The following is a 25,215-nucleotide window of genomic DNA, read 5'->3' as shown; positions in this document are numbered from 1 at the left end:
CATAAGACGCTCCTGACCATAAAACGCACCAGTTTTTAGAGAAGGGAAATGAAGAAAAAAAGATTCTGAAACAAATAGTGTCCTAAAATATTTTATGTGCATTAAAACCCAACATCACAGTCATAAACACATGTAATCAACCCTGTAAAGTAAACAGCAGCATTTAGAACCATTTTAGAGCCGGGCAAGCACACAGAGACCACACAGAGCCGGGCAAGTAAAAAACTTTTTTTTTAAAGTATATGTGTAGGCTATATTTGGACCATAAGACGCAGGGATTTTTTCCCCCCACTTCTGGGGGAAAAAAGTGAGTCTTATGGTTCGAAAAATACGGTAGTTAAATGAAGCTGTACAGGATGGCTGAGATCCTTGCAGTATCTCCCAAGACCCCTATAGGTCCTCAATTATCAGGCTGAGACACGTTATTCCCAGCCTCCTGAGACTGCTTGGAGATCAGCTTTTCAGTGTTTACATTACCGACAGCACCTCATGGTGGCAAGACATATAACAAGGCATTTCAAATTGAAAAACTTCCAGTGGATTTATTATTATTACTAGAGGCCCGATGCACGAAATTTGTGCATGGGTGGGGTGTGTGTTCCTCAGCCCAGCATGCATCCTCTCCAATCTGGGACCCCTCTCACAATCCAGGACTGCTGCCTCCCAACCATTCACCTGCCTGCCTGCCTGATTGCCCCTAACCACTTCTGCCTACCAGCCTGATCACCCCCTAACCATTACCCTGCCAGCATGATTGATACCTAACTGCTCCCCTGCTGACCTGATTGCCCCTAACTGCCCTCCCCTGCTGGCCTGGTCACCTCTAACTGTCTTCCCCTGCTGGCCCAGTAACCCTTCACTGCCCTCCCTTGCCAGCCTGGTTGCCCCCAACTGCCCTTCCCTGCAGACCTGGTTTCCCCCAAATGCCTTCCCTTACAGGCCTAGTACCCCCTAATTCCTTCCCCTGCAGGCCTGGATCCCCCCAAACTGTTCTCCCCTGCATGCCTGGTCTCTCTTAACTGCCCTCTCCTGCAGGCCTGGTCACCCCTAACTGTTCTCCCCTATAAGCCTGATCGCCCCCAACTTCCCTCCCCTGCTAGCCATCTTGTGGTGGCCACCTTGTGTCCATATGGGGGCAGCCATCTTTGACTACATAGGGGTGGCCACATTGCTTTTTTTTTAAGTGATGGTCAATTTGCATATTACCGTTTTATTATATAGGATTTTTGACACTATTACAGACATCCAATGTTCCCTCTACATTGCTTTGTCCAACTCCACCCAGTCCCCAACCCCTCTTTCCCTATGCCCAACACCCTACTGTTGTCTGTGTTTATGGGTTGTGTATATATATATATATATATATATATATATGTTCTTTGGCTAATCCCTTCAACTTCTTTCATCCAGTCCCCCCAGCTCTCATCCCATCTGACAGCTGTCAGTCTATACCAGTAGTTCTCAACCTTACTAATGCCTCGACCCTTTAATACAGTTCCTCGTATTATGGTGACCCCCAACCATAAAATTATTTTCATTGCTACTTCATAACTAATTTTGCTACTGTTATGAATCATAATGTAAATATCTGTGTTTTCCGATGGTCTTAGGCTCTATAGCAGTGGTTCTCAACCTGTGGATTATGACCCACAGGTTGAGAACCACTAGTAGGGTTCTCAACCATCAGAAAGCACAGATATTTACATTACAACTTAAAGAGTAGCAAAATTATAGTTATAAAGTAGCAAAGAAAATGATTTTATGGAGGGAGGATCCAAGATGGCTGCTCGGGTAGACATCTAACCACAGCAGCACACAACAATTTCAATGGAATACAACTAAAATGTAGAGTGGACATTGCCCAGAGCTACAGGTAGTTGACTGACTGAAAATTCTACAAGAAGGAAAGAGAAAACCAGAAGGAAAATCAGAGGAACTGAAGAAAAGCCTAAGGTACGGAGACATGCTGCGTGCCCGCACACGCGCGCGCATGGAGAGGTCATACCCGGAGAGGAGGAGAGGGCTGGGTGCTGCCTGGCATTCCCTAGCAGGAAGGAAATAAAACCCCCAGCATGGGCTGAACCCCCAAACCGGCAGCGCTGAGCCCCAGTTATGGGACAGACCCTGGGGACCCAGGCTCCGGCAGGGGGAGACGGGGCTGTGAGGCGGAATCCCAGGGGAGCAGCGAAAAGGAGGGCGCCCGGAGTTGCGCGCACATTTCACGCAGAGGACTGAATGTTGACTCTGATGCAGGATTACCCTAGCCGGAAGAAACAAAGCCTCCGGGGGCGCTGAGCCTCAGTCCAGACTGCTCTGAACCCCAGTTCTAGGCCAATCCCTGGGGACCCAAGCTCAAGCAGAGGGAAACGGGGCTGTGAGGTGGAGTCCTGGGAGAGGGGCGAAAGGCCGAGCCCCCGGAATCGCGCACATTGCTTGCAAGTGAAGGAATGTTGACTCTGATGCGGGATTGCCCTGGAGGGAAGGAAACAGGAGCCCCAGCCGTGTTGGGCCCCAGTTTCGAGTGCTCTGAACCCCAGTCCTAGGCCAGACCCTGGGGACCCAGACTCAGGCAGGGGGAGACGGGGCTGTGAGGGGGAATCCCAGGGGAGCGGCGAAAAGCGGAGTTCCCAGAGTCGCGCACACTGCGCGCAGATGCGCACAATGCATGCAGAGGACAGAATGTTGACTCTGATGCTGTATTTCCCTGGCAGGAAGAAACAAAATCTCCGGCAGTGCTGAGCCCCACTCCCGACTGCCCTGAACCCCAGTTCTAGGCCAATCCTTGGGGACCCAGGCTCAAGCAGAGGGAGACGGGACTGTGAGGTGGAGTCCTGGGGGAGCGACGAAAAGCGGAGCCCCCGGAGTCATGCACATTGCGCGCAGAGGACAGTCTGTTGACTCTGATCCTAGACTCCCCTAGTGGGAAGGATAAAAAAAGCTCCAGACTGGAGGAACACGACGAGGAGCAGGAGCCCCAGCAAGGAGCCAGGTGACGAGGCCCCCAAGGGGGGGGGTGCCCCTGAGCCTTCGACCGCTGAACGCGGGCAATGGAGCCAAGGCCCAGGGCTGCTTCCTGGGTGGCGCCAACCCTGGCAACAGGCTGAAGCAGCGCAGGAGCCCTCGGAGAACAAAGGGGTGCCACAGGCCAACCTGCTGAGCTCCCAGGACAAGGAGGAAGAAACCAAAGAAGTTCTCAATGTGAAGAAATCAAGTGAGAGCAAAAGATAGTAAAATTACTTAAGAAAGAATACAAAGAAGATCTTGAAAAATCAAAGACTTAGTCAGAACTCAACTCACCAGCCAACATTGCAACATAAATGCGTTAAAAAAAAAAAAAAAAAAAAAAAAAAAAAAAAAAAAAAGGACAGAATGTTGGAACAGCAGCGGCCAGGTCTAGAGTGGCCAGGCCTGGAGCAGCCGGGTCGGATGCGGCCAAGCCCGGAGCAGCAGCAGCCAAGTCCAGAGCAACTATGTCGGGAGCGGCAGTGACCAGACCCAGAGCAGCTGGTTGTGGAACGAACCAGAGCAACAGAGGCCAGGCCCGGAGCAGCCAGGCCCGGAACAGCTCGCTCCTCACCTGCCCCTGCCCCTGCCCCACGGCTGCCTCTCAGACATGGCTGGAAACTTTTGCGGGAACTTGAGGGTCTGCTGAATCAAGTGATGAAGGCTTAGATCTGGATGTGTTGAGTTAGTATAGTGCTGGGATGTTGATCTGTGAGTGCCTTGGGTGGGGCCTGGATGAGGCTGGTTGACCTATTTGGAAATGTCTTTTGTGTGAAGTGTATCATTGGGCATGTGGAGGTATTATTGATATGAGAAAATGCTAAGTAACTGATTTACTATCTGAAAAGGGATTTACTATCGGGGAAAGGGAGGGAGGAAGAGACGGAACATAAACTGCACCTATGGATGAGGACAATGGGGGATGGGAAGGGGGTAGAGGGTGGGGTGGGAACCTGGTGGAGGGGGGAAGAAATGAGGAACCTTTGTAATAATATGAACAATAAAGATTGATTTAAAAAAATAATAATTTTATGGTTGGAGGTCACCACAACATAAGGAACTATATTAAAGGGTTGCGGCATTAGAAAGGTTGAGAATCACTAGCGTATACCATGTATTCATGCCTCAGTTTGTATTTTTTTTCATCAGTTTATTTTGTTCATTAAATTCCACATGTAAGTGAGATCTTATGGTATTCATCTTTCTCTGACAGTCATATCTTCAGGTACATCCATGCTGTTACGTGCATGTGTAGTATTCCATTATGTAAATGTATCACAGTGTTTTTTTTTATCCACTCATCTACTGATGGGTATTTGGGCCATTTCCAAGTCTTTCCTATTTTCAATAATGTTGCTATGAACATAGGGGTATTCTTTTTGAATTGGTGTTTCTTAATTCTTAGGTTATATTCCCAGAAGAGGGGTCACTGGGTCAAAAGGTAGTTTCATTTTTAATTTTTTTATGAAACTCCATATCGTTTATCACAGTGGCTGTGCCAGTCTGGATTACCACCAACAGTGCAGGTTCCCTTTTCTCCACATCCTCGCAAGCACTTGTTGTTTGTTGTTTTATTGATGGTTCCCAATCTGGCAGATATGCACTGATATCTCATTGTGGTGTTCTTTTGCATCTCTCTGACGATTAGTGATGCGGAACAATAGACTTATGTCTATTGGCCATCTGTATATCTTCTTTGGAGAAGTGTCTGTTCAAGTCCTTTGCCCACTTTTTCATTGAATTGTCTTTATGGTTTTGAATTGTATAAGTTTCTAATAGTTCATATTTTGGAAATTAACCCCTTATCAGATGTATCATTGGTGAATATGTTCTCTCATGCAGTGGGTTCCCTTTTCATTTTGATAGTTTCCTTTGCTAGGCAGAAGCTTTGTAGTTTAACTCTAGGTCCAATGCATGAAATTCGTGCAAGGGGCTCAGCCCCTGCCATGGTAGCAGCTGCCTCTGCCCCTACTGCCATGGCTTTATCCAGAAGGTCATTGGAAGGATGTCCAGAAGGACGTCTAGTCTAATTATCATATTATGTTTTTATTATTATAGCATATGCTTTTAGTCCCATTTATTTATTTTTCCCTCTGTTTCCCTTGCCCTACGAGACATATTGGCAAAAATATTGCTACAATAGATGTCTGAGATTTTACTGCCTGTTTTCTTCTATGGTTTTTATGGTTTTGCAACTTACATTTAAGTCTTTTATACACTTTGAGTTTATTGTTGTATCTTGTATAAGTTGGTAGTATAGTTTGTTTTTCTTTTTCATGTACTTGTCCAATTTTTTTCAACACCGTCTTTTGTTGTACACTCTTGCCTCCTTTGTCAAATGTTAATGACAATAGAGATGTGGGTTGATTTCTGTGCTTTCTGTTCTTTTCCATTGATCTATATATCCTGTTCTGATGCTAGTACCAGACTGTTTTGATTACAGTGACTTTGTAATATAGTTTTATACCAGATATTGTATACCTTCAACTTCTTTCTTCTTTTTCAATATTGCTGCGGCTATTTGGGGTCTTTTTTGATTCCATATACATTTTTTGAGTGTTTGTTCTAAATCTGTAAAATATACCATTGGCAATTTAATAAGAATTGTGTTAAATCTATAAATTGCTTTAGGTGGTATGAACATTTTAATGATGTTAATTTTTCCAATCCATGAACATGGTATATGCTTCCACTTTTTGTATCTTCCTCGATTTCTTTCTTCAATACCCTATAGTTTTCCAAGTACAGGTCATTGGTCAAATTTATTCCTATATACCTTATTTTTTTAAATATATTTTATTAATTTTTTACAGAAAGGAAGAGAGAGGGATAGAGAGTTAGAAACATCAATGAGAGAGAATCATCGATCAGCTGCCTCTTGCACACCTCCCACTGGAGATGTGCCCGCAACCAAGGTATATGCCCTTGACTGGAATCGAACCTGGGACCTTTCAGTCCTCAGGCAGACGCTCTATCCAATGAGCCAAACCGGTTTCGGCTGTACCTTATTTTTTGTAGGTGTAATAGCAAATGGGATTGTTTTATTAGTTTCTCTTTCGGATAGTTCATTATTGGTATGTAGAAATGCCACTGATTTCTGAGTATTAATTTTATAGCCTGCCACTTTGTGAAATTTATTAATTTAGATTTGGTAGCTTTTTGGCAGAGTCTTTAGGGTTTTCTATGTTCAATATCATGTCATCTGTGAATAAAAAGTTTTATTTCCTTTTTTCCAATTTGGATGCCTTCTATTTCTTCTTTTTGCCTGATTGCTGTCTAGGATTAAGTTGAATAAGAGCACTGAAAGTGGACACCTGGCTTGTTCCTGATCTTAAGTGGGATGTCTGGGTGAAATGGGAGTTTCATTTTTAATTTTTTGAGGAAAATACACACGCTTTTAGTTTTTGCTCATTGAGTATGATGTTGGCCTTCATTTTGTTATATATGGCCTTTATTACATTGAGGTATGTTCTTTCTATTACCAATTTGCTGAGAGTTTTATTATAAACTAGTGACCTGGTGCATGAAATTCGTGCACGGGGGGATGGAAGGAGGATGTCCCTCAGCCTGGCCTACCCCCTCTCCAATCTGGACCCCTTGAGGAATGTCTGACTGCCGGTTGGATCAGGCCTAAACCAGCAGTCAGATATTCCTCTCACAATCCAGGACTGCTGGCTCCTAACCGTTAAACTGTCTGCCAGCCTGCTCTCCCCCAACTGCCCACCCACCAGCCTTCTCACCATCAACTTCCCCCCTTGCTGGCCTGATTACTCCCAACTTCCCCCCTGCCAGCCTGATTGCTCCCAATTGCACCTCCCTACTGGCCTGATTGCCCCCAACTGCCCTCTCTGCTGGTCTGATTGCCCCCAAATATCCCACCCCCTGCCAGCCTGCTCACTGCCTACTGCCCCTCCCCGCTGGCCTGCTTGACCCCAACTGTCCCCCTACCAGCATGCTTGCCCCAAACTGCTCCTCCTGCTGGCCTGATCATCCCCAACTACCCCCTTGCCAGCCTGCTTGCCCTCAATTAGGCCCTCTGTTGACCTGCTCAGCCCTGCTCATACCCAACTTCCCCACTGCCAGCCTGATCACTCCCAACTGCCCTCCCCTCCTGGCCTGATTTCCCCTAACCACCTCTACCCTGGCCCTGCTACTATGGCTGGGTGGCAGCCATGGAGCTGGATGGGGTGACCAAAGAAGCTAAGCCTCATGCCTGCTCCAGTTAGCTCTGTGGCTCCCACCAGCACCTCCATCTTTGTCATATCAATTTGCATATTCCTTCTTTATTGGCTGTGGGTGCCACCATCTTTATTGTGAAGTGATGGTTAATTTGAATATTACTCTTTATTAGATAGGATGGGTTCTGGATTTTTATCAAATGTTTTTTTCTGCATCTATTGACATGATCATGTGGATTTTTTAAAAATCTATCTTAATGCTGAAAGTATTACAGATGCCCCCTTTGTTTTGTTGTTATTGTTGTTTTCCCATTGACCCCCTTCACTCCATACATATCAATCACACTATTGTTTATGTGCATGGGCTATGCATATGTGCATTAATCTCTCACCTCCCACGCCCATCTCCTTCTTTTTGAAATTTGTCAGTCTGTCTCATGCTTCTATGTCCCTGAATCTATTTTGTTCATTAAATTCCACATATGAATGAGATCATATGATACCTATCTTTCTCTGACAGGCTTATTTCACTTAGCTTAATACCCTCCAGGTCCATTTTTTACTGCCTCATTGCCATCTATAAATTCAATTCAATCACTATTAAAATACCAACAGTATACTTCACAGATCTAGAACAAACACTCCAAAAGTTTATATGGAATAACAACAACAAAAAGACCCCAAATAGCCATAGCAATCTTGGGAAAGAAAAACAATGTTGGAGGAATCACATTACCAGATATTAAGGTATACTACAAAGCCACTGTACTCAAAATATCCTGGTACTGGCACAAGAACTGGCATATAGATCAATTAAACAGAACAGAGATCCCAGAAATTGACCCAAGCCATTATGCTCAATTAATATTTGACAAAGGAGGCAAGAACATACAGTGGAGTCAAGATAATGGTGTTGGGAAAATTGGACAGATACATGCAAAAAAATGAAACTAGATCACCAATTAACACCATACACACAAATACACTCACAATGGATATAAGTCCTAAATGTAAGTCAGGAAACCATAAAAACCTTAAGAAGATTAGGCAACAAAATCTTAGACATCTCTCATAGCAATATGTTTAAGGATACATCTCTTGGTGCAAAGGATTAACTAAAGGGAAAATAAACAGATGGGACTACATCAAAATAAAAAGCTTCTGCACGACAAAATAAACCGTCAACAAATGAAAAGAAAGCCCACTGTATGGGAGAACATATTTGCACATGATATATCCAATAAGGGGTTAATTTCCAAAATATATAAGAAAGTCAATCAATTTTAAAAAAGAATATAAACAATACAATTTAAAATGGGCAAAGGACCTAAATAGACACTTCTCCAAACTGAACATACAGAAGGCCACTAGACATATTTAAAAATGCTTAAAATCACTAATCATCCAAGAGATTCAAATGGTAATGTGGTTTTTTAAACAGTGATGAGAGAGAGACTAAGAGAGAGAGAGAGAGAGAGAGAGAGAGAGAGAGAGAGAGAGAGAAACTCTCCCTAGTTAGGGCCCTTGGCTGCCTCTGACAAGGGCCCTAACTGGGGATTGATACTCTCACACAAGTCAGGGCAACCATGTGGTTTTTATCCTTCATTTTGTTTATGTAGTGCATAATGTTTATTGATTTTCAGATATTATATTCATCTTGCATCTATAGGGGAAAAACACACTTGATCATGCTGTATGTTTTATTTAATGTACTGCTGGATTTGATTTGCTATTTTGTTGAGGATTTTAGCATCTATATTCATCAGGGATATTGGTCTATAATTTTCTTTCTTTATCATGTCTTTATCTAGTTTGGAATTAGGATAATGTTGGCCTTGTAAAATGAGCTTGGGAATATTCCCTCCTCTTGAGTTTTTTGGAATAGTTTGAGAAGGATAGGTGTTAGTTTTTCTAATGTTTGGGAAAATTCATTTGTGAAGGCATCAGGTCCAGTACTTGCAAAAAAATGAAACTAGATCACCAACTTACACCATACACACAAATACACTCAAAATGGATATAAGACCTAAATGTAAGTCAGGAAACCATAAAAACCTTAAGAAGATTAGGCAACAAAATCTTAGACATCTCTCATAGCAATATGTTTAAGGATACATCTCTTGGTGCAAAGGATTAACTAAAGGGAAAATAAACAGATGGGACTACATCAAAATAAATACATGCAAAAAAATGAAACTAGATCACCAACTTACACCATACACACAAATACACTCAAAATGGATATAAGTCCAGGAGGTGTGTGTGTTTTACTACTGCTTTAATTTCACTAGTTGTAACCTGTCTGTTCAGAATCTATGATTCAGTTTTGGAAGATTGTATGTTTGTAGGAATTTATCAGTTTCTTCCAGATTGTCCAATATGTTGGCATATAGTTGTTTGTAATATTTTCTTAGTCATTTGTATTTCTTTGGTGTCAGTTGTTACTTGTCCTCTTTCATTTCTGATTTTATTTATTTGGATCCGCTCTCTTTTTTCTTGATAAATCTGGTTAAAGGTTTGTCAATCTTGTTTATCTTTTCAAAAAATCAGCTTTTGGTTTCATTAGTCTTTTATAATTTTTAGACTCTATTTTACATATTTCTGCTCTGATCTTTATTATTTCCTCACTTTGTTTGTTGTTTCTGTCCAGTTCTTTTAAGTGTAGAGTTAGATTGTTTGATATTTTTCTTCATATAGGCTTAAAATGCTATGAATTTCTCTCTTAGTACTGTTTTCTCTGTGTTCCATTGATTTTTGGCTGTTGTGTTCTCATTTTCATTTGTTTTAAAATAACTTTTGATTTCTTCCTTGATCTCATTGGTGACCCATTCATTGTTTAGTAACACGTAAGTTAGCCTCCATGACTGTGTATTTTTCAATTTATTTCTTGTGGTTGATTTCTAGTTTCATACCATAATAGTCACAGAAGATATGATTTCAGTCTTCATAAATTTACTGAGATTTGTTTTGTGTCCTCACATGTGGTTTATCCTAGAAAATGTTCCAAGTGTGCCTGAAAAGAATGCATATTCTACTGCTTTGGGGTGAAATTCTTTGAAGATATCAATTAAATCCATCTGATCTAGTGTCATTTAAGGCCACTGTTTCCTTGATTTTCTGCCTGGAAGATCTACCCATTCATGTCAATGGGATGTGAAAATCCCCTATTATGATTGAATTACTTTCTTTATATCCATCAAGATTTGCTCTACATATTTAGCAAACCTCCTTATAAGGTTTAAGGCACAGGAAACGAGTCAGAGACCACCAAGACATATTAAAGGTAGGTTTATTCCCCAGTAATGAGTGGGACTCATTAGGGGGGTAGAAAAATCAGAATTAAAGGAGAAGGGGAAGGAGGGACCTAACAGGGCTGATTCACAACAGAGAGCAGCAACATGTGGATTGGATCGTGGATCGGTGAAGAGCCTTTTGAGGGAAGGAACAGGAAAGGGTTGGACCCAGGGCGGAATAGGAAGGGGTGGGCCCCAGGGCATTTGGCATGTGCTGATTGGTGGTTCAATGTCTTGGATATATCTCAGTGGCAGCTGCTAGTAATGTCATAACTATGCCCACCAGTTGGGGGGAGGGAGGATCTCACACTCCTATGTTGGGTGAATATGTGGGGAGCTGCCCTGAATGCAGGGGTCCTATATGCCCTGAATGCAGACATGGGTGTAGGACACAGCTCTCCATGTACCCCCCTTTTCCATTAACCTAAGTGGAAAATTACTACTACCCCTAGGAATGCTGCTAACTGCAGATGTCTTTGCTTTAGGATAAAACAATTGATAGGAGCCTGCTGACACAGAAGGAGCTGAAAAAGGAGTTGTAAAAGGTCAGGTGGTTGTAAAAGGTCAGGTGATGAAGGAACTTATCTGTACAGGAACTCATCATGTTAGCAGAAATGGCCACCTGTATGATTGCCTGAAATAAATATTTCCTCCTTCAGAATTGTATTTAAAGGATGGAAAAATAAAATTCGGGGCGGCAGACCTCGGGTCTGAGCCCTCCCGACCCCATCTGTTGTCTGTCTTTTTCTTATCCTCACTCCCTCATTCAGGTACTGTTCATTGCCGGCAGGTTCCGGCATGAATATACCAGTTATATCCGCTTGCTGGATTGCTCCTTTTATCATTATGTAGTGCCCTTCTTTGTCTCTTATTATAGCCTTTGTTTTAAAATCTATTTTCTCCAATATAAGTATAGCTATCCTTGCTTTTAAAATTTTCAATTTGCATAAAATATATTTTCCATCCCTTTACTCTTAAATGTGTGTATATTTCATTCTAAGGTTGGTCTCTTGTAAACAGCATATATTTGGGTTTTGCTTTTTTATTTGTTCACCTACTCTATGTCTTTTAATTGGAACATTTAAGCCATTTACACTTAAAGTTTCTGAGAACCAACATCAATAGTACTTAATATGAATGTGAGAAGTCTGGTCAGAAGGCTAAATTGGGCTCTTTGATATTCACAGAGTGAATATTTGCATTTTATTACCTACTGCTGACTCAATGGCCTAAAGCAAACTCCCCCAATCTGATAATCTTACTGTTTACTAAACATTACCATTGATGTGTCTGTTTGCATTTATAAAAGGCAATTGTGTATTTTAGTAAATAAAAAGAAAAATAAATATCACATGATCTTACTCATTTGTGGAATATAATGAAGTGCATAGACTGCTGAAGGAGAGCAGGTCCAGAGAATAAGAAACGTCAATCAGAACCTCAAACCACAGGAAAGGAGAGGGTCAGTGGGAGTAAGGGGAAGAGATCAACCAAGAGACTTGTGTGCATGCATATGAGCCTAATCAATGGACACAGACAACAGGGGGGTGGGGCATGAGAAGGGTTTGGGAGGTAATGGGGAATAAGGACACATATGTAAAATAAAAATAATAGAGAACCCAAGATGGCAGCGTAGGTAAGCACACCTAAACTGTGGCCATGCACAATTTCAAAACTACAACAAAAGACAAAACGTCTATCACCCAGAGCCATGGGAGGGCTGGATGAGTGGAAGTTCTACAACCAGATGGAGAGGGGAGCATTCAGTGCACAAATGCTGAAAAACTGAGGTAGGGGGCGTGATATGGGCTGACGGCAGATCCCAGCTAGCAGCAGGTATTGCTTTCTTCAACCCGAAGGGGAGACGTGCAAGACCCAAACTCATACGGGGAGAAGCTGGACTGTCTGCCATCAGGTCAGAAAGTGAAGGTGGCTGGCTTGCAGAGCTGCGCAGAGGAATAATTGTTTACTGAGCTGGGGCGTGAGATGCAGGGACGTGGTCGGAGGCATGGGAAGGCTCACTGTTAGCCATTGCTGTTTGCCTAGTGATGCCCTGAGACTCCACCCTGCACAATCTACAAACACATACAAGCTCCAAACAATGGCTTTTGCCTATGAATGGCCTTCACTATTGCTACTAACTTGCAAACCAATTCAGACAGCTCTATAATCTACAAATCCCAAGCAGGGAGGAGAGGACTGTGGTTCTTGCTGTAGCTCCTGCAGGGTGACCTCAGACAGTAGCTAACCTGCACCCCATTGGAGATCCAGAAGCCAGTGTACCTAGTGGTCAGTGTGAGACACAGATTTCAACTCCTTGCATTCATAACTGACACATTCAAGAGGCAGACTCAGTGAGCACCAAAGCCCCACTGAAACAAGTCCTGCCCCATAAGTGTGTCTCCAGCACAGCAGTTCTTCCATTTAAAGAAAGCAGGTCCACCTAGCCAATTGGCCTGGAGGACAATTCCTCCCAGGGTACCAACAGCAATCAAGGTTTAACTGCACCAAGACTTTGCACTCAGCCCACAAAGGAGTGTACCAAGACCGTCCACCTTGGGTGATTAGGAAGGCTGAGCTACTGGCCTCTGTGAGTCACCTACCACACAAAGCCACTCTATCAACACAGGGAAGCAGCCAAAATGCAGAGACACAGAGGCATGTTGCGAAAGGGGGCAATGGAGGAAAGCAAACTCCGGGATGACATGGAGTTCAGGACCACATTTATAAGGTTACTCAAGAATCTTCTAAAAACTGCTGAGAAACTTGATGAGACCTTCAAGAAACTTAATGAGAATGCCAAAAAATATGTAAAAGGACCAGTGAGAAATTAAGAATACACTGTTTGAAACAGAGAATTTACATAAACTCAACTGTAGATCAATGTACCCCAAGAATCAAACCAAAGATCTGAAATACGAGGAAACAAAAAACACCCAACCAGAAAAACAAAAAGAAAAAAGGATCCAAAAATATGAAGATAATGTAAGGAGCCTCTGGGACAACTTTAAGCGTACCAACATCAGAATTATGGGGGTGCCAGAAGAAGAGAGAGAGCAAAATATTGAAAACCTATTAGAAGAAATAATGACAGAAAACTTTCCCCAACTGGTGAAAGAAATAGACTTACAAGTTCAGGAAGCGCACAGAACCCCAAACAAGAGGAATCCAAAGAGGACCACACCAAGACACATCATAATTAAAATGCCAAGGGCAAAATACAAAGGGAGAATCTTGAAAGTAGCAAGAAAAAAACAGTTAGTTACCTACAAGGGAGTACCCATACGACTATCAGCTGATTTCTCAACAGAAAATATGCAGGCCAGACAGGAGTGGCAAGAAATATTCAAATTGATGAACAGCAAAAACCAACAACCAAGATAGCTCTACCCAGCAAAACTATCATTCAGAATTGAAGGTCAGAAAAAGAGCTTCACAGATTAAAAAAAAAAAAAAAAAAAAAAAAGCAAGCTAAAGGATTACATAAATATTCTTTAAGAAGAGGAAGAAGAAAAGTGTAAAGATAAAAATATGAACAACAAAAAGACATCAAATACATACCTACCAACAAGTAAATCTAAAAATCAAGTGAATAAAAAGTCTGAAGAACAGAATGGACTGGTGAATATAATGGAATAAGGAACATAGAAAGGAAGTGGACAGATAATTCTCAGGGGGAAGGGAGTCTGAGGGATGTGGGAAGAGATTGGACAAAAGTCTTACACCTATGAATGAAGACAGTATTGGGGGTAAGGGCATGGGGTAGGGTGGGGAATCGGGTGGATGGGAGCTATGGGGGGGGGAGAGGAACACCTGTAATAATCTGAAAAATAAGGATTTATTAAAAAATAAAAAATAATAAAATAATTTTTTTTAAAAGCACATGGGAACGGAGACTCAGTGGAACTTGGCTACTACAGCTAAGCTTTCCCTAGCTTCCCCCATAATTTCCAAATTTATATTTCTTGTCTTATGTATTAATTTATGCATCAGCCCTTTCTCCAAGCCTGTGAATGCAAGGCCACACTGGCCGGGGCTTCACATAAAGTGATTTTTGATAGGTATATACAATATTAATTGCCATTTGATTCTTTTAATTCTGTTTCTTTGTTTGTTTGTCTTGTTTCTTTGAGGGGTGGAGGTTCTTTTCTTTTGCTACTCTAAAGGAAGGCCGTTTAACATTTCTTATAATACTGGTTTGGTGATTACAAACTCCTTTAGCTTTTTTTGTTGTTTGGAAGCTCTTTATTTCTCATTCAATTTTAAATGATAGTCTTACTAGGTATAGTACTCTTAGCTAAAGGTCCTCGCTTTTTATCACTGAATATTTCATTCCAATCCCTTCTGGCTTGCAATGTTTCTGTTGAGAAATCATTGGACAGTAATATCCCATGTAGGTAATTAAGTGCTTTTCTCTTGCTGCTTTTAAGATTCTCTCTTTGTTTTTAATTTTGCCATTTTAATTACGATGTGTATTGATGTGGTCCTCTTTGGGTTCATCTTGTTTTGGATTCCTTCACCAGGTTAGGAAAGCTCTCAGTAATTATTTCTTTAAATTAGTTCTTGATCCCTTGCACTCTCTTCTCCTTATGGCTGATGTTGCTCTTCATGCTGTCCTGAGGTTTCCTTAAACTATCCCCATTATTTTTTAATTCTTTTTTATTTTTGCTGCTCTGATTGGATGTTTATTTCTGCATTGTCTTCCAAATTGCTGATTTAACCCTCTGCTTTAGCCAAGCTACTTTTTATTCCTTCCAGTATATTCTTGATGTCAGATGTTAGTCTTCATTTCTAACTCATTCTTTTTCATGGTTTCTATCCCTTTTCATGGTGTTATAGTTCTCACTAAGTCGTTTTGTGTGTGTGTGTGTGTGTGTGTGTGTTTTAACATCCTCATAACCATTACTTGAAATCTTTATCTAATAAATTGCTTACCTCCATCTCATTTAGCTCCTTTATTCTGTGGTTTCCTCCTATTACTATATTTGGGGCCTTTGTCTCCACATTTTGGCTATCTCTTTGTTTTTGTTTCCTTGTATTAAATAGATCTATGACTCCCAATCTTCATGGGGTGGCCTTATGTAGTAAGTGTCCTGTGGGACCCAATCATGCAGTTTCCTTGATCTCCTGAGTCGGATGCTTTAGAAATGTCTTTTGGGTTGATTATGTGAGGCCTCCAGTTGTAATTGAGTCTTTTTTTTCTTTTCTTTCACAATTCAGTGTAGTGTTTTTCACTAGCGGGAATAACTGGGGGTGTAAGGAGGGGAAATACAAATTGGCCTCTGGCCATAGTGGTATTGGTGACAATTTGTTTCTTACCCTGGACAGTGACTCCATAACTGATCACTTATTTTTCTTTATACCTTTTTGCATAAAATATATTCTGTTGTATGTATGGGATATTGCATAATTTTACCAATGATATATGTATAATCATTAACTAACTGGCTTTAAAATGTCTATGTTGAAAAGTGAATCCCGTGAGGGGTATAATGGAACTATTCATCACCGGCAAGAAGAAGATGCTCTTTGGCCCTGTGCTGCTTAAGCTGGAGATGGTAATTCTACTCTAGGTTCTTTACTTTAACCAGTTCCATGTATTATAGTGCCCATAGTCAGAGAGGAACAAAAGAGAATTAACTAGTCCCTTAGAATATAAGATACGGGACACAGAGAAGGTGTGCCCAAATGATGTAAGAGAAGTCTCAGTACTTTAAGGTGCCACATGAATACACCTCTTTGGGTGCCCAAGCTCTTTGTTGTGTCCTCAAGAGATGGACGAAGCTCCTCGCCTACTCATGGTGGGTGGGAAATTTGTTTCCCAAGGGCCTCTTCTCACAGTCACCATGATTTTGGGAAGTCATGGGAGGAATGCAGATCCCAGTGGCTCAAGCAAAGAACAGATTTTCAGGATTTGTTGTTTGTCATGGTTGAAACAAGTCATGAGGCTTGGCATTGAGATTCACCATGTCCTGGGTCTTAGGCCTTTTACAACAAGGAGGACAAAGCCTGGCACCCTGCTGCCATGAGATCCTGGTGGCACCCAGCTCTGCCCTCAGGGACTTCCTTTAGTGGAACTGCAATCCTTGCTGGGCCCTTCTGCTGATCCAGGACTGCTTCAGGGTGGAAGAATCACACACTTTTCCATGCTGGACCAGCCTTCTCTGGCCTCAGGTCTGTGGCGAGCTTCCTAGCGGGGGAGAGGGAAGGTTGGTCTCCATCAACCAGAGTTCTAGTCAGGCAAGATCTTCGGAGCTAGACTCAGGCTTGGTCCCACTGGCCTTTACCAGTCAATGTCCTGCGTTGCAGGTTTTATCCCAGCCCAGTTGCTCTGGGCACCCAATCTGTAATTGAGTTTTGATTGTTGTTGACCCATTTGTGTGTGGAATCGACCCTCAGACTGGCTGACTATGAGGCTCAACCTCAACATGTCATGTGAGCTTACGGCTGTGCAGGTGCTATCTTGATGTGGTTTCTTCTGTTAAACCTTGGTTATAAGACTCTCTTCAGTTGTCTTTACTTGGTTATTGAGGGTGATTGTTCTTTAATTTAGTTGTATTTCCTATTTGGTCCTGGGAGGAGATAAGTGTAACATCCACCTACTCTGCCACCATCTTGAAAGTTCAGACTTTCAGTGGTTTGGTTTTGTGTGTCCCACTCTGCCATTGGAAGGATGTCAATGAAAATGAGAGTAATGTTGGTGGACTTGACTTTGAACTTCCTAATGTTTTCCACCCACATGCCTGAACATATATTGCTCCTTTGAAATACTTTTCACCCAGATACACCACCTTACCCATTTTGATTGCTTCCATCTTCTGATATCCCAAAGTAATATTTTTCTTTGTCCTTTCAAACTCCTAGAACCAATCTTAAACTCCATAGGTGAGTTCAACATCCATGTTGATGACCTATTCAATATCCTGGTCTCTCAGTCCTTTAATCATGTCACCTCCAACAATCTTCTTCTCAACTGAGCCACCCCTTACAAGGTTAAAGCCTCAATACTTAAATCACCAGGGATGTGCCAATGTATATGCCCTTAACCAGAATAGAACCTGGGACCCTTCAAGGCCCAACTCTTAATTCTACTTGTGTCAGGAAGCCATCTCTATTTACCATTCATTTATTCCTCACTTATTCAACAAACTTGAGTGCCTACTCTGTGCAATGGTGAATACCTTATATTGTAGTGGGGAACATTGAGATTGAACAATAATGATATAATTCCTTAATTATAATTTTGATCTGTGCTAAAAGTAGACAGATCAGATGCTAAGACAGGGAAACCTGAGTCTAGAGTGGGAGGAGTGCTCACACAAAAAAGTCTGCTGGGAACCGGCATCCTGGAACAGGGTACTTTATTCCTCCCTCAGAATGAACAGAGACCAGAAATTGGATGTTTATGACCAAAACAAGCAGAATTTCATCCAGCACTTCTCCCAGATTGCAAGGTGCTGACTGAGGATGAGCTGGGGCACCCAGAAACAGGAGATGCTATTACCCGGCTTAAGGAGGTCCTGGAGTACAATGTCATTGGAGGGAAGTACCAACAGGGTATGACGGTGCTGGTAACTTTCCAGGATCTGGTAGAACCAAGTAAGCAGGACGCTGATAGTCTCCAGCGGGCCATGACTGTGGGCTGGTGGGTGGAGCTGCTCCAAGCTTTCTTCCTGGTGTCAGGTGACATTATGGATGCATCCCTCACCCAATGGGGGCAGGCCTGCTGGTATAAGAAGCCAGGCATTGGCTTGGATGCCATGAATCAGGCGTCTTCAAACTACGGCTCGTGGGCCACATGCGGCCTGCAGAGGAGTCTGATCCGGCCCGCCAGGTTTTTTGGGCAGTGAGCGCAGCCGAGGTGTTACAGTAGGAATTAGTAGTTCATATAGTCCGGCCCTCCAGCTCTCTGAGGGACCGTGATCTGGCCCCCACTTTAAAAAGTTTGAGGACCCCTGCCGGGCGTGAATGATGCTATTCTCCTGGAAGCATGAATCTACCAACTGCTGAAGCTCTACTGCCGCGAGCAGCCCTACTACCTGAACCTGATGGAGCTCTTCCTGCAGACTTCCTATCAGACTGAGATTGGACAGACCCTGGACCTCATCACAGCCCCGCAGGGCAGCATGGATCTTGGCAGATTCACTGAAAAGAGGTACAGATCTATTGTCTAGTATAAGACAGCTTTCTACTCCTTCTACCTTCCTGTAGCTGCTGCTATGTATTTGGCAGGCATTGAAGGGGAGAAGGAACACACCAATGCCAAGAAGATCCTGCTGGAGATTGGAGAGCTCTTTCAGACCCAGGATGATTACCTTGATCTCTTTGGGGACCCGAGTGTGACGGGCAAGATTGGCACTGACATCCATGACAGCAAGTGCAGCTGGCTGGTGATACAGTATCTACAACGAACCTCTCCAGAACAGCGCCATATCCTGCAAGAGAATTACGGGCAGAAAGAGGCTGAGAAGGTGGCCCGGGTGAAGACACTCTATGAGGAGCTGAATCTGCAGGCCATGTTTACGCAATATGAGGAAGACTGTTACAGCCACCTGCTGAGTCTCATCGAGCAGTGCTCTTCGCCCCTGCCCCCCGCCATCTTCCTAAGGCTAGCACGCTAGCACAGGAAAACTACAAGCGGAAAAAGTGACCTAGAGAATGCCAGGGCAGGGAGGGGAGGCTCTTAATAAATTACAGTATATCCTCAAAAAAAAAAAAAAAAAAAAAAAAGGCTGCTGAAGGAAGGGACAGTAAAGCTGTGCTTTGAAGGAGGCTTAAGAGTAACCCAGATAAAGATAAAGCAGGCATGGGCAGAGAAGGTTATATTTCAGGCAGGTGAAACTGCAAGTGTAAAGAGTCCTTTCTGGAAAGGAACTTGTCAAGTCTGCAGAGGAGCCCAGATGGGGATCAGAGGTACAAAAGGAGGCTGAGACTGAATGAGGGATATTGTAGTCAGATCAGCAATGGCTTGAGAACCATGACAACGATTTGAGATTTTAGTCACCTATGAGGAAACGTGTAGATTGATTATTTTAACAAAATCTAGTTCAGTACCTCCTTCATTGGAAATAAGGGAAATCTCTTTATTGAGACCATCTATCAAAGCACAGTGAATAATTAAGCTGTGCCATTAGCCTGATCATGTGTTATTCTCTATCACCATTTCCTCCTATTAATAACAACTTATTTAATGGGTCCTTCCAGGCTGAACTGTACTACAGGTACTTAAGGGAAAACCCAAGTTCTATCCCATGGGTTAGAACATAAAGGGGTAGGAGTCCTCTCCTAAAGTCACTGAGGAGTGTCTACATCCCTAAGGGGAAAGTGAATGAGCCACAGAGGACAGAAAACAATGTGGTGGTTGAGGGAAGAGAGTCCTTCTTCATCACAAGGAGAATCTAGCGATTGCCAAAGCTGAATGACCAGCTCTGTTACAAAAATTTCCTGGGGTTCAGAGACTGAAGAAAGAGGCTGACATCAAGAGTTTATTATGGGAACTTACATACAAAGTGCATTTTGAGCAGTAGCAGGGTGACCTGTATATTCTTCATACCTCATGGTAGGCACTAAATAGTTATATAGAACAGGGAAGGATAGATAGGGATACTGGGTGTGACCAGCCCCAGAAAAGAAGTAAATGCCTACAGGCTTGCCTGGGGTGAGGCCTAACGAACATGTTAATTAAACCATCTCTGAGAGGGTGGGAAAAGAGAGAAACCAAGATGGCGGCATAGGTAAGCACCTAACTGCAGCCTCACACAAAAATCTCAAAAAAATACAACTAAAATACAAAATGGACATTATCCAGTATACAGGAGAGTTGACTGACTGGAAATTATACAACTAGAAGGAAAGAGAAAACCAGAAGGAAAATCAGAGGAGCTGTAAAAGCTTAAGGTACGGAGACATGGTGCACTCGGGGAGAGGATGGTGCCAGAGAGGAAGGGGCAGCTGAGTGCCTGGCTGGTGTTCCCTAGCGGGAAGGAGACAAAAGCTCTGGACTGTGTTGAGCCCCAGTTCTGACTGCACTGAACCCCAATTCTAGGCCAGACCCTGGGGACCCAGGCTCATACGAAGGGAGTCTGGGCTGTAAGGCGGAAATTCAGGGGGGCGGTGAAAGGAAGTCCCAGAGGCGCGCAAATTGTGCGCAGAGAACAGACTGTTGACTGTGTCGCTGAGTTGCCTTAGCGGGAAGGAGACAAAAGCTCCAGACTGCTCTAAACCACATTTCCAACCCCACTTCCAACTTAACTGAACCCATGTTCCGGGCTCATTGGGGGAGAGCCTAGACTGTTTGGTAGCAAAACTTGAGGGCACCTTTCTCTCAGAGGTGCTTACAGCGAGTACCAAAGGACACTGAGGAACACTGAGACTCAGAAACCTCATAGGATGGGGCTGATAGAAGCCAAGGCTGTAGGCTCCACCCTGAAACTCCACCCCATCCAAGCTGAGCACGGAGGCTTTTGCAATTTTCCAAGACTAGTCAAATAAGGCTGTCTCCTGACATTGACACAGCTAATCCTCACAGCCAATTGGCCTGGAGGTCAGTTCCTCCCAGTGATACCAACAACAATCAATACTTAACTACAACAAGGCTGTACACACAGTCCACAAAGGGGGCACCAAGAGTGTTCACCTCAGGTAACTGGGAGACTGACCCACTGAACTATATAGGACACTTTAGCACACAAAGCCACCCTACCAACCCAGGGAAGCTGCAAAAATGCTGAGACAAGGAAACAGATCACAAACAAAAGAAATGGAGGACAAAAAGTGACTGGATATAGAGTTCAAAATCACAGTTATAAGGTTTTCCAAGAATTTCCTAGAAAAGGCCGATAAAATAAATGAGACCTATGAGGATATGAAAAGGGATCAACTAGAAATAATAAGGGATCAACTAGAAATAAAGAATACATTGTCTGAAATAAAAAATATTATACAGAGTCCTAAAAACAGAATGGAAGATTGCAAGAATCAAGTCAAAGATTTGGAACATAAAGAGCCAGAAGACACTCCTCCACAGAAGCAAGAAGACAAGAGAATCCAGAAAATTGAAGATAGTGTAAGAAACCTCTGGGACAACTTCAAGCGAACCAACATCAGAATTATGGGGGGGTCTCAGAAGAAGAGAGAGTGCAAGATACCGAAAACATATTGGAGGAAATAGTGACAGAAAACTTCCCCCACCTGGTGAAAGAAATAGACTTACAAGTCCAGGAAGTGCACAGAACCCCAAACAAAAGGAATCCAAAGAGGACCACACCAAGACACATCATAATTAAAATTCTAAGAGCAAAAGACAAAGAGAGAATATTAAAAGCAGCACCAGAAAAGCAGGTAGTTACCTATAAAGGAACACCCATACGATTGTCAGCTGATTTCTCAACAGAAACCATGCAGGCCAGATGGGAATGGCAAGAAATATTCAAGGTGATGAATAGCAAGAACCTACAGCCAAAGATAATCTATTCAGCAAAGCTATCACTCAGACTCAAAGGCCAGATAAAGAGCTTCACTAAAAAAAAAAAAAAAAAAAAAAAAAAAAGCTAAAGGAGTTCATCACCGCCAAACCAGAATTATATAAATTGCTGAAGGGGGTTCTTTAGGAAGAGGAAGAAAATAAAGATAAAAATTATGAACAACAAATACATAACTATCAACAGGTGAATCTAAAAACCAAGGGAATTAAAAAAAATCTGATGAACATTATTAACTGGTGAATATAATAGAATCAGAGGTATGGAAGGGGAGTGAACTGACGATTATCAGAGAAAAGGGGAATGGGGTGTGTGGGTAGAGACTGAACATAAACTTTGCACCTATGGTTGAGGACAATGGGGGGTGGGGAAAGGGCAGAGGGTGAGGTGGAAACCTGTTGGAGGGGAGCAATGGAGGGGGAAAAATGAGGAACATTTGTAATAATATGAACAATAAAGATTTATTTTAAAAAATAATATAAAAAATAAATAAATAAACCATCTCTGGGAGATTTATGGAAAGCAATCTCCAGTTCCCAAGTCTGGCAGTGGAACATTTTTTCATCTACAAGCCCACAGTGCTTCCTTTCTCCTCCAGACACTCATATAAAAATGAAGGCCATAAAAAGAGAAAATGAAGGCCACTTTATAATGCTAAAGAGATTGATACAACAAGAGGCTGTACTATGGTAAACATATATGCACCCAATACAGGAGCATCCAAATATGTAAGAAAATGTCTGGAAGATATCATGGGAGAGATCGACAGCAATACAATAATAGTAGGGAACATTAATATCCCACTGACATCACTGCATAAATCTTCTAGACAAAAATAAATAAATAAATAAACAAACAAACAAACAAATAAATAAACTAAGAAATAGAAATCCTAAATGACACACTAGATCAGATGAAACTAAATGACATCTTCAGAACATTTCACCTCAAAGCTATGGAATACACATTCTTCTTAATTGCACATGGTACAGTATAAGCAATTTCTCTATAAATTCAAGGCCATAAGCTAAGTCTCTACAAATTCAAGAAGATTTAAATAATATAAAGCATCTTTTCAGGTCACAGTATTATGAAATTAGAAATCAAGTACAGTAAAAATACCCCAAAACATTCAAACACATGGAGACTAAGTAGCATGTTAGAAAACAATGAATAGATTACCAACGAGATCAAGAAAGAAATAAAAACAACTTCCTGGAAACAAATGAAAATGAACACATAACAATCCCAAATCTCTGGGACACAGCAAAAGCAGTTCTGAGAGGGAAGTTCATAGTACTACAGGCATACTGATCAAAACAAAACAAGAAAAATCAACAATAAAACATTTAACCCTACAAGTTAAAGAACTAGAGAGAGAACAACAAGAACAGCCCAGAGTAAGTAGAAGAAAGGAAATAATAAATATTAGAGCAGAAATAAATGACCTAGAGACAAAAACAACAACAACCACAACAAAATATCAATGAAACAAAGAAAGGATAAATAAGATTGCTGAACCATTAGCCAGACTCAAGAAACAAAGAGAGAGGATGCAAACAAATCAGAAATGAAAGTAGAGAATTTACCACTGACACCACAAAAATACAAAGGATTGTAAGAAAATACTATGAATATGCTGGACAATGAGGATAAAATGGAAAAAATTCCTAGAAAAATACTATCTCCCAAAACGTAATCAGAAAGAATCAGAAAAATCTGAATAGGCCAATAACAACTAATGATGTAGAAGCAATAATAAAAAAAACTCCCAGCAAACAAAAGCTTGGGTCCAGATGGTTTCACAGGGGAGTTTTACTAAACATTCAAAGAAGAACTAACACCTATATTCCTCAAATTATTTAAAAAAAATATATCAGAGGAAGGAACACTTACAAGCTCTTTTTATGAGGCCAGCATTACCCTAATTCCAAAATCAGATAAAGACACTACAAAGCAATAGAATTATAATTAATACTCCTGATACATGCTAAAATCCTCAACAAAATACTAAGCAAATCGCATCCAGGAATATATTAAAAAGATCATACACCATGACCAATGGGGATTTATTCCAGGAGTGCAATGGTGGTACAATATCCATAAATCAATAAACATGATACACCACAGAAACAAATTGAAAGACAAAAATCACATGATAATGTCAATAGACACAGACAAAGCATTTGACAAAATGCAACACACATTTTTTGATAAAAACTCTCAGCAAAGTGGGAATAGAGGGAGCATATCTCAATGAATTAAAGGCCATATATAACAAACCTATAGCCAACATCATACTCAATGTGCAAAAACTAAAATATTTCCCCTAAGAACAGGAACAAGACAAGTATGTCCTATTTTGCCACTCTTATTCAACTTAGTACTGGAGTACCAGCATAATGATCAGACAAGAAGAAGAAATAAAAGGCATCAAAATTTGAAAGGAGGAAATATACCTCTTATCATTCACAGATGACAGGATATTGTAAATAGAAAACCCTAAAGACCACCAGAATCTACTAGATTTAATAAATGCATTTGGTAATGTAACAGGATACAAAATTAACACCCTAATATCTATGGCTTTTATATACACCAATAATGAATTCTCAGAAAGAGAAACTAAACTAACAATCCCATTTACCATTTCAACAACAACCACCACCAAAGTCAAAATACTTAGGAACAGCTGAAACTGGTTTGGCTCAGTGGATAGAGCATCAGCCTGTGGACTGAAAAGTCCCAGGTTTGATTCCGGTCAAGGGCATGTACCTTGGTAAGGGGTGTGCAAGAGGCAGCTGATCGATGATTCCCTCTCATTGATGTTTCTAACTCTCTATCCCTCTCTCTTCCTCTCTGTAAAAAATCAATAAAATGTATTTTAAAAAAAGATTAAAAAAAATACTTTGGAACAAACTTAACCAAAGAGGCAAAAACACATATACTCTGAAAACTATAGGACATAGAAAAAAGAGATAGGAGAATGTACAAGTGGAAGAATAAACCATGTTCATGTATTGGTAGAATCAACATCATTACAATTTCCATACTACCTAAGGCAATCTACAGATTCAATGCAATTCCCATTAAAATGCCAATGACATATTTCACAGAACTAGAACAAATACTCCAAAGATTTATATGGAATTTAAAAAGACTCTGAATAGCTGCAGCAATCTTGAAAAAGAAAAACAAAGTTGGAGGACTCACAATACCAGATTTCAAGTTATACTACAAAGCCACCATAATAATAATAAT

The 25,215-nt window shown here is 41.6% G+C and overlaps 1 pseudogene; it reads left to right on the top strand.

The window, feature by feature from the left end:
- Positions 1-17,804: 17,804 nt before the first annotated feature.
- On the top strand, positions 17,805-19,220 carry LOC118729129 (annotated as a pseudogene).
- The last annotated feature ends 5,995 nt before the right edge of the window (positions 19,221-25,215 follow it).

The sequence above is a fragment of the Pipistrellus kuhlii genome, unplaced genomic scaffold (genome assembly GCF_014108245.1).
Source record: "Pipistrellus kuhlii isolate mPipKuh1 unplaced genomic scaffold, mPipKuh1.p scaffold_m20_p_1, whole genome shotgun sequence".
Taxonomy (NCBI): domain Eukaryota; kingdom Metazoa; phylum Chordata; class Mammalia; order Chiroptera; family Vespertilionidae; genus Pipistrellus; species Pipistrellus kuhlii.
Note: the sequence above shows the minus strand (reverse complement) of the source record. Positions and strands in the feature narration are given on the sequence as shown.